General features: G+C 26.2%; 1 long non-coding RNA gene across 4 annotated transcripts; it reads right to left on the reverse strand.

The window, feature by feature from the left end:
* Nucleotides 1-3716: 3716 nt before the first annotated feature.
* LOC149893266 (uncharacterized) lies at nucleotides 3717-8091 on the reverse strand. Of its 4 annotated transcripts, XR_016446060.1 has the most exons (6): nucleotides 8077-8091; nucleotides 7168-7871; nucleotides 5809-5865; nucleotides 5113-5296; nucleotides 4688-4877; nucleotides 3717-4348 (listed from the first exon to the last, which is right to left on the reverse strand). It is a non-coding gene; the product is annotated as an uncharacterized LOC149893266 (long non-coding RNA). The 4 variants fall into 4 exon arrangements; XR_016446054.1 differs by lacking the exons at nucleotides 7168-7871; nucleotides 8077-8091 and adding an exon at nucleotides 6948-7140; XR_016446052.1 differs by lacking the exons at nucleotides 7168-7871; nucleotides 8077-8091 and adding an exon at nucleotides 6948-7140 and having other exon boundaries at nucleotides 5809-5879.
* Nucleotides 8092-9006: the final 915 nt, after the last annotated feature.

Here is a 9006-nt window from a genome sequence, read left to right on the forward strand (position 1 = left end):
AAAAAGTTAATCATGTACGCTCTTATTCACGTGATGATGGGTTAATATTGTTAATTCCCCTTATGCAAAAACCTTTTTTTTTTCAACCATTGTTAAAATAAAAAAAGATCAAGACTAAAATTAAAACACTTAAAACTTTAAAAAAAAATTAAAGCGTATTTTATGGTAGAGTAGAAAAAATTGTCATTTGAAAATAGTAAACAAATTTAAATAGTTTAAATGTCATGTCAAATAAATTGAAGAGTGTCAAGATATCACAAGAAAAGAAAAGAGTTCAATAAATTTTAGAACTTAATTCACTGTTAGTGTAAATTTATTGGACTTTACAATTTGTACATTTGATAATGACTTTGAAAACAAAGCACTAAGGAAATTCTAGGCATTTTTTACTGTTTTTATGTATGAAATGGGTTTTTCAGCACACATTACGTGTTGACCAGTTAAAGGTCACATGCAAAATGTTTTCAACACATTTCTTTGCTTTGCTCACAAATCCTTAGGACTAAATCCATGTGTAGAATAAGCGCAAACTTCTTACAGTAAAAAATGTCAAGAATGTCATGAACAAAAGTGTTAAGATTTCATCAAAAAATTTGTTAAAATGTCTCAACTAACTTCTAAGGTAGTGATTTAGTTGAATGAATGCTTATGGGGAACTAATAGCATATAAGGTTTTATATAGAAAAAGGTGCATACGCTGTAAATAGGGCTCAAGCAAGAACAAAAGTTTTGACCCCCGAAACCAAAAATTTTGGTAAGAACAGGAATATCCTTACTTTATAAAGTCGTTGGTATATTCAACTAGCGCTTTTTATATACTATCTTTACAGTCACTTGGACAGATTTCCAGAAAACCTTGGAGATTTTAGCGAAGAACAAGGGGAGAGATTTCATCAGGATATTATGGTGATGGAGGAAAGGTACCAAGGCAGATGGGACAGACATATGATGGCTGATTACTGCTGAAATCTACAGCGTGACTGCCCGAATAGCTCACATAGAAGAAAATCATATAAAAAGCGCTTTTCCAGAGATTAAATGTCTCCTATCTTTCATGTCTTGTCCATTTTTGAAGATTACTTTCTAAAACTAGTTAAAATAAACTAAAATCAACATTTACTTTGTTAAATTTATTGTATTCATGACAATATCAATAAAGTTAATGCGCGTGTAGCAAATTACGTCTTTTTTTTTACACATTTCACGAAAAATCTCAAAAACTTGAGCCAATCTGGCAAAACTGATGACATATTAAGAATCAGCACCCCTATGTTACCCTAAATTCGTTGAAATATCTTTGGCCCCAAAAATGCTGTTGACCTGTGTTATTGTTCTGATGGTTTTTAATAATTTATCCGAGTACTGTGCATGATTCATAATTTTAAAATTAATTTTTCTCAATTTTTGGTTGTTTTTTTTATGAGAAGCCGTAGGAAAACAATGATATCAAAAAAAAAAAAATACTTTTTTTAGCTTCAAATTTTCAGATATGTTCATTATTAATGTTCTGAGTGCCTGAACCTAAAAAAAATATTAAAAAAATTAAACTTAACCTACAAATATCATATCAAATGATTGATTAAACTTAACCTACAAATAGCATATCAAATGATTGATTAAACTTAACCTGCAAATAGCAAATATCAAATGATTGATTAAACTTAATCTACAAATATCATATCAAATGATTGATTAAACTGAACCTACAAATATCATATCAAATGATTGATTAAACTTAACCTACAAATAGCAAATATCAAATGATTGATTAAACTTAATCTACAAATAGCGTATCAAATGATTGATTAAACTTAATCTACAAATATCATATCAAATGATTGATTAAACTTAACCTACAAATATCATATCAAATGATTGATTAAACTTAATCTACAAATAGCAAATATCAAATGAGTGTTTTATCGATAAAAATACTTTTTGATCATTTAAATTTTTTCAAAAAAATTTTGGTTCAGGCCCAAGCTACACTAGAATACCAGCATTTTTCAAGATTTCAACCTTTAATATTGATGTAATCTTAAGATATTTATGTTCTTGGAACGTTAACTCATTCATTTTTTTTGCTGAGTCAGCATTTTTTTTTTTTTTTTTTTTTTTTCAAGTTAAATAATTTTTTGCAATACCTTTTAGATTTTTATCTGTTATGCTAGTAATTCATCAACGGTATTTATTATCTGTAAAATATAAGAAAATAGAAATAATGGCTGGATACCACCTTAAGCAGTTAAAGTTTGATTTTTCAAAGATCATTTTCATTGTCATTAAATGCGATTACGCTTTCGTCTTCAGCAGAGGTCAAAAGTGATTTTACTATCGAATTTTTATTCATTAAATTTTCAACGGAAAAAAATCAAACAATTCCTTTTCTGTGGAATGCACACCAATAAAAATATAGTTTTTAATTGGTAAAAGTTCTTTTGTTTTAAATAATGGAATTCAGCTCCAACGTCTTTTAGAAAAAGTGATTTCGAAAGCATTTTAACTCTTGATTTTTAAATATATTATCAATATAAAATATATTTTATATTGATAATATATTTAAAAAAATAATATTATCAATATAAAATATATTTTATATTGATAATATATTTAAAAAAATAAATTTATGTTTTTATATATTTTATATTGATAATATTATTTTTTTAAATATATTATCAATATAAAATATATTTTATATGGATAATATTATTTTTTTAAATATTTATATTGATAATATTATTTTTTTAAATATATTATCAATATAAAATATATTTTATATTGATAATATTATTTTTTTAAATATATTATCACAAGAGAAATATATTATACACAAGAGAAAAAAAAAAAATCTAGCAAAAAATAGGGAAAGATCTGCAGATACCAAGGTACCAAGGCAGATGGGACAGACATATGATGGCTGATTACTGCTGGAATCTACAGCGTGACTGCCCGAATAGCTCACATAGAAGAAAATCATATAAAAAGCGCTTTTCCAGAGATTAAATGTCTCCTATCTTTCATGTCTTGTCCATTTTTGAAGATTACTTTCTAAAACTAGTTAAAATAAACTAAAATCAACATTTACTTTGTTAAATTTATTGTATTCATGAAAATATCAATAAAGTTAATGCGCGTGTAGCAAATTACGTCTTTTTTTTTACACATTATATAGGGAATAGGACTGTTATAAAACCTAACATTTTTGGCAAATTGAATGATTTTGAGGAACCTATATCACATCTTTATTATATAGAAAAAGTACTTTACAAATATTAATTTCAAAAGTGTTCTTTTAGAATATTTTTATATTTTGTATAGATATATTATATGTAAAGAGAAAGAGAGAGATCTTCCACCATGATTAAAGTGTAATGGTAGAATTTGTAATGGCTACACATACAAATACTATATGGATTGCATATTGTAGCTACATAATGGTAACCATTAGTAGTTATACAATATACCCAGTAAACATCGAACAGTTGGTAAGTAGTTGGCCCGATCCTAATAACCAACTATTAGCTACAGTTGGGCCAACAGTCGGCTATTTAGTTGGTACCGTGAAAAAAACGTAACGCTTTTACCAACACTTAGCCAACTGTTTTTAAACAATTGTTTGCCATTAACGGCCCAACAGTAATAAAACAGTTGGCTAACAGTTGGTACCATTACCGGCCCAACTATATGATTTTTTTTTCGCGATTTCTTAAATTCACTTTTGCGCTTAAATTGAAAGTGCAAAAGTTATAAATCATGTTTTGAATATTGCTTAATAACAAAGTATAACTTTGCTTTTTCATATTTAATTTTCTATCTAATAGTGATTGTTTGTATATCAGACTTTACCAAACAGTATTACTGTCGACACAAAATATTGTATTATTTATTGATAACTTAGTTGAATACAAAAAAAAGAACAAATTTTTTACACTTTTATTTCCAGACCGTTAAAGAAAAATATTTACAAATAAAGAACTAAAAATATTCTATTATTGTAGTTAATATTATTAAAGGTTTGAAACTAATATTGGCAACTTTAATTAAAAATAATATTGTAAAACGCTAATATTTAAAAACCTGGCGATTTATTAGATAATTATTAATAATAATTAAGAAAAATTAGATTTATAAATAAAATCAAGAAAAATAAGCTTTTATAAATTTTCAAAAGAAAATAATAACTAAATATTCTTTTCATTGATTAACTGCAACTGATTTTTTATAACCTTGCTTTTCGTCTGTCTATTTATTCGCCCATCTCCTTGATCATTTGCGCCCTGAAACCATCTTGAAACCATCGGGTAAATATCTTTATCCTTGGAATTAAGATACTGAATTCTTACTGCTGCTAAAAGAATAAAATGAAAATAAATTTAAAAACTCAATTTATTTTTTGTTTAAATATAAATTATTTTTAAGTTATTTTTAAGCTCTTATATGTATACTTTGCAAATCAAGAATTACATTAACTGGTTAGCAGTTTTAAAAATATGTGCATATGATAATAAGTTCAAGTCACCAAGGGAGAATATAATATCTTACAAATTTACAACTAATGACAACACTGGTAATTGTCATAAGTACTAACATATTATATTCTTTCTTAGTGTTGTAAACATATTTTTGTAAATATAAAAATACAGTTGACTTTAATAGACTAAAAATTTACATAACTAGTAATACTTACATAGTAAGCACTTTAACACAAAATGATAACATCGCAACTTAACCTTGCCCATTCCAGTAGCTATCATCTTACTTGAAGATCCGTTTAGATTACATAAAACGCTAAAATTTTTGGAAAACATGGCTCCCAACACACATCATATGTATTTTGGACGTTCAACTTTACCGCCAATAGAACGCAGATATTCGACCTAAAAACAAATAATGCTACATATTACAACTTTTTTATTTAAACTATTTTTTCAAAGGTAAATGAAAATGTAATGCGGTATAATATAACTAAGGTATTATTAAATTACCTTTGATAAATTACAATTATAAGACTTATAAAAAAACTTATCTTTGATCTTATAAAATAATAGTTACTAGTTTAAACGCAACCTGAAGACTGCTAGAAACATTATAATACAAAAAATAATTTCAAACTTTATAGAGAGCCATCTCAGATTTCATCTGTATCATAAGGTTAAGCCTCTCCAAATCTTCCTTACTTTCCATTGGAAGGCCAGGGGAACAACAATATCTTCATTATCCAAAAAACTTTGAACTTCTAAAAAATTATTTTTTTGCTCCAGTTCTGTTAATCTTAACTCCAAAGCTGCTAACTTCTCTATAAACATACATAAATAATTAAATAATATTTGATTGCATTTGAATCTTATTGGAAAACTGGTTTCAAAAACACAATCTAGTTTTTAAATTGAAGACATACATGGATAAAGGTGTTATGGAACTCAAATATTTGGAGTTAAAATTTTAAACATTTATGTTATTTATCCCTGTAGGTGAATTGATTGCTGTAAAAATGGTATTCTAGCACATTTTTGTGCTGTGTTATTAAGGCCATGGAAAAGAGCGTTATTTAAAACCTTTATCTGCATAAAAAAGTAGAAATGTGTATTTTTGTAACATGAAATATGTATTTTTTTAAAGCCTTCATCCATTTATGACTTATATTAAAACACAAATTAATTTTTTTTACAAAAAATATAAATAGTTTTCCTTTGTCAATATGTCAGCATCATAATCAATGTATGTATGCGTAACACATACACAATGTATAACAAGTAGTAAAACAAACAAAAAAAAACAAAAAAACAAATAGTTTATCCAAAACCTTACTTTCCTGATCCCCAAAATTTTGAACAGTTTTCTCATAGTTTTCAGAAGTCGAAGTCCCTTTTAATAAAATGCTATAATTATATGCATTATATGAATATATATATATATATATATATATATATATATATATATATATATATATATATATATATATATATATATATATATATATATAATATAATATAAATGTTATATATGCTTAATATGAAATGTATATGTCATATTGTATATACAATTGCATATACCATTTATTTATATACTGCACATATTATGTCAATATTGTATATGGCATATATTATATGCAATATATACAAAATACATAGGGATGTCTGCCAATATTTTTAGGTGGATTTCTCTGACTTTTCCCTGATACTTTCCTGATCTTCTACCTGTTTTCCTTGATTTAATTTAAAGTTACCCAAATTCAACTTCACAAAAATTGACCTAGATTCGTTTAGAAAAATGCTCTTCAACTGCAAAAATGTAAACAATAATACAACCCACACTAAATGTATCAAGTATTGATACATTTAATATGGGTTGTATAATTGTTTACATTTTTGCAAGTGAAGATTCAAGATTCGCTTGATGCAAGTGAAGTTCATAAAACTATCTGCCAAATAAACTTTTATATTACATGTACTATGTACAACTTATTTAAGTTATGTAAGTTTGATGAAGAGCCATTTTCCCTGATTTCTCCCTGATTTTTTTAAAATTCAACCTAATTTCCTTGATTATCCTAGATTTTTTGCAGATATCTGATTTCCCTGACTTTTCCCTGAATTCCCCTGATCTGGCAGACACTCTGTGTGTGTGTATATATATATATATATATATATATATATATATATATATATATATATATATATATATATATATATATATATATATATATATATATAGATACATACAAACATACATATACATACAGAAATACACACATAAACATACTACTATACACGCACATATACATTTTAGCTGTATTTAAACTTTTGATAATAGTTAAAATAGAGCTAAAATATCTTATACAAATACAACAATGGTGTCATCATAAAAATAAATTAAAAACTCAACCAATGTCAAAAATTATATCTGAATGTGTCACTAATGGATAAATGTAAAATATTTCTACTTACCAGCGTAACGGTTATATTAAGAGGTGTACGAGAGTTTGAGTTTAAAAGTTTAATTAAAGGGTAGAAAAAGCGTTTGAAAGAAAAAAAAATGATAAAAAGCTTCAAACTAAACTAACTCTATTGAATAGTTTTAATCATTGAATGAATCTATTTGAATAATTTTGATAATTAGTCGCATGGTCTAAATGAATATATTTATAATATACATTTACAAACTTACGGGAAACTTACGATTCAAAAACACGCGGTATACAGTCGGTTAATGGTTGGCAAGAAATGCCAACAGTTAGCCAACTGTAGCCAATACTGGCCCGTCAGTTGGACCAACTAAAGCGTGTTTACTGGGTAATTAGTCCCCCGTGATTATTATTAAGTCTTTTAAATTTCAATGAAAAGCGGTTTAGATCTGATTTTTTCAATTTCTAATTAAAGTGAATTATAAATTATAAAACACATGTGAAATCAATTTATAAAAAAAAATGGTGCCATGTTTTTCAAAGGTGTGTTATGTGCAGAAGCATTTTCGGATTTCCTTTATATAATACCTGCAATGATTTTTTGAAGTAATAATACCTAATTTATTTCGTTCTACACTCATAAAACGCAGGTATTTACAATGACAACAATAAGATTGAAACATTTAGGCAATTAATGCTTTTTATTATTTCTATATTGCGTAATTGAACATATATCTTGTTCAACTCTCAATTTTGTTTTTCTTTTAAAAACTATTATCAAAATGCTATTAACTAATTATGTTTTCGGTATAAAATATCAGCTGTTTTTGACGGAGCTGTTCTGCTAACAAACCAATTTTTATTGAAATCAATAAAAGAAAAATTGGGGCAATACTAGGTACAAACAAAACAATTTTATTACCTAATCGACTAATAAATTACCTAGTCAACTAACTTTTTAGTCGAACTAAGTTTAGTCGACTTAAACAATTTTATTCACTAATAATATTACGTACAAAATAATAAATTTTGATGAATATCTTTAAATTTATTTATTTTTCATAATTCATATTATGTTCATATAATTTCATGATTTTGGATATTCAGTTTTTTTGTGGCACTAAATCTTGTTTAAGTCGACTAAACTTAGTTCGACTAAAAAGTTAGTCGACTAATTTTAGTTAGACTAAAACTAACCTTAACTCTCACCCCTAGAAACAGATCAATGTGATTGCTTCAAACCTAGGAAAAGGTCAAAATAACGGAAACATGAAAAAAATTAATTGAATCAAATTTTTTTTAGATTGTGAAAGTTTGAATTAAAAAAAATTAACAGAAAGAAATTCTTTATCTGTAAAAGTATTCCAAGTAACAAGAGTTATTTACAAAAATAAACGAGGCAAAAAAAACGAGGCAAAAAATAAACGAAGCTCACAACACACTAATTTTGGAACACCTTATTAAATTCGGAAATAAATGTCTTAGATTTAAAAAACCCTATTCGATTTTTTTAAGAAAGTTTTGTTAATGCAAATAAATCTTTTATTAACAAACAGCCAATAAAAATATTTATACAAATGTAAACAATTGTGACAAACATCATTACATATTTCGATACTTCATTACATGACATTACATGACATTACATGATATTTCGATACGAATTTCGTTACAAATATTTCGTTTTTTGCTTAAACTTGAATAAAATTAAACACCAAAGTTAAATTCGATTTCGCTTTATTAAAGTGTATAGGAAACCATTATTTTACAACGAAGCAAGCTATCGCAATAATGATGAAAAGAATTATTGCAACTGCAATTCCTATGAAAATACCTCTCACACGATGGCCGTATATTCTAAATGACCATAAACTTAAATCTGGCTCTTCCCTCTCCATCAGCTGATTCTTATCCATTGCTCAAAGGTTTCTTTTCTTTGAAAGTAAACTTGAATCTTCAATTCTTATTGATATTTATGTTTCTTTTTTTACCCTTCGGTTTTTTATTCTCTGCTCCACTTTTTTATGTTTAATCAAACAGTAAAAAGCACTCACAAACGCTGGTTTTTCTCGTATAAAAAGATTCAATCTTTTTTTTTTTAA

This window comes from Hydra viridissima, unplaced genomic scaffold, assembly GCF_058129835.1.
Source record: "Hydra viridissima isolate aposymbiotic clone 2 unplaced genomic scaffold, HvirCarnegie_v1 scaffold_1, whole genome shotgun sequence".
NCBI lineage: Eukaryota > Metazoa > Cnidaria > Hydrozoa > Anthoathecata > Hydridae > Hydra > Hydra viridissima.